The sequence below is a fragment of the Lactuca saligna genome, unplaced genomic scaffold, assembly GCF_052625555.1.
Source record: "Lactuca saligna cultivar CGN05327 unplaced genomic scaffold, ASM5262555v1 scaffold_182, whole genome shotgun sequence".
NCBI classification, from domain to species: Eukaryota; Viridiplantae; Streptophyta; class Magnoliopsida; order Asterales; family Asteraceae; genus Lactuca; species Lactuca saligna.
Genome location: NW_027629811.1, coordinates 72,501 through 74,591, shown reverse-complemented (window position 1 = coordinate 74,591; position 2,091 = coordinate 72,501).

Here is a 2,091-nt window from a genome sequence, read left to right as displayed (position 1 = left end):
CTTGTAACACAACTGAAGAGGTAAGAACGCATGGAAGTTGCTGCTCAAGCAGACATCCAACCACCCGTTACAAACCAAACACCACTCATGCACCTTTAGGGTAGACATCCCCGAAGATAATCCAACTAACAGCCACCGACTTGGCACAAGGCCATGCAAGCAACCATAAGCTAAAACAACCCCCAGAATGCACCAAACGATGCGCAAAAACGGACAGGCAATGCTGTTGACCTAAGCACATCATTGCTAGCTAGGCATGGGCAATATTGTATGTGCTCGGGCCGGGGATAGCAAGAAGGGGCCTCTTAATGCCTATCTCTGATCCTATACGACCAGCGCTAGCCGGGCATGGGCACCAATCGTACCTCAGAGAAGACAAGTCTTATGTTGATGCAGTGTACGAAGCTACCCCGCCCACACAAAAACGCCAGCCAGGTATGGCCGGCATCTTTTATGCTTCCAAGATAATTTCAACACGCCATGATGATACTGAATGTCTAACAATGCTTCCTGATAATGCTTGCTTCCTCAGCGTCATCGGTGCTAAACCAATGCTAGCTACGCTTAGGCACCAACCGCACATCTAACAAGGATAGACTAGCGTACCATAGTAGTATCACAAAAAGCAACACATGCCACTTTAACGCCTATCTTTTCCCAATCATCAGCACAAATCAAATGCTGGCTAGCACCAGTAGCACGTCAAACATAGATCAGCAAGCACATCGTCATCGAATTGCCACACAAACAGCACCATCCCAAACTTCCAAAGCTAGACCACAACCCTGGATCGGTGTCGCAGAGACCTAACGAGGCATCCCCACACCACGCCAAGGCCCCCACTCGGAGGGGTATTATGCCACCGACTAGGAATCAAGCAACAGTCACCCAAGCTCGCGCTCAAAGGCAGTCTGGCACCTTCATCCCTTCCCATGCTCACCCACGGCTCCCCCCCTATATATACATATTGCACAAGGAGCTTGGTGACAGCAACACCCATTGCTTTCCCTGAGGATGTATATTTCTTAGTATGCGCACGGCGTCGAGGCACAGGTGAAGCCAACGGGGCTAGTTTCTGCGCCCTATGTCGAGGAAAATCAAGGCAACGGGCTAGTGTATGGGCACAACGTCGAGGAGACTCAAGGAGATGGGGCTAATTTTCAGGTCACCGTTCGAGAAATCAAGGCAACGTGTTGGGGGGGATGGCCTCTTTCATGGGTCGTGGGGCTTGGCTTGGCATGCCTCGTGTGTGCTCGATACAGCCTCACGATTCTTATTTGCCCATCAACCATGCCGGGCACCTATGAGAATGAGACCCCATGGTACCCCCTATATATACATATTGCACAAAGAGCTTGGTGACAGGAACAGACATTGATTTCCCTGATGATGCATAATTTTTGGACACACACGACTTGGGGGCGAGGGGACACGGGAGTGGGGCGCCAATGGGGGGCGTTTTGGCCCCATTTTCGTCAAGAGCGGGCGTCTTGGCCATGCCTTGAGCGTGCCAGCCTCGAGAGCCTTGGGCGTTGGACACCCTTGGGGCGCCAATGGGCAGCAGTCCCATGGTTCCCCTATATATACATATTATACAAAGAGCTTGGTGACAGGAACAGACATTGATTTGCCCAAGGATGCATAATTGTGCGAAATCGTCCATAACTCGCTCGAATTAATTCGGATTGACACAAAATTTTGTAGGGATGCTTTTTATTATAAATGAAAAGCTTTGAAATAAATAAAAAAAAAAAAACAAAATGTCATGTTTGAGGCGTAAATGTTTGTGTCCTATCCTTGGTCATGCCTTGAAGCGATGGTTCCCTACTTGTTGGAATGTCGCTCAAATCAAGTAGGAATGCCATTGAAAATTTGTGTGGGTCGTTGTTAACATAGACGAATGGACTTGAAATGAAAATATATCATATTTGGGTGTTTGTCCCTGTCGCCTGGTGATAGGCAGGCAGATAAGGCTTTTAGGTATTCATAAGTGGCTTAGATGAACTCGAAAGAACACGAGTTGATCGGATTGGAACTCATATATTCAATTTACTATGTACTAAGTAGGAACTACACTTTGCTCCCTTCATC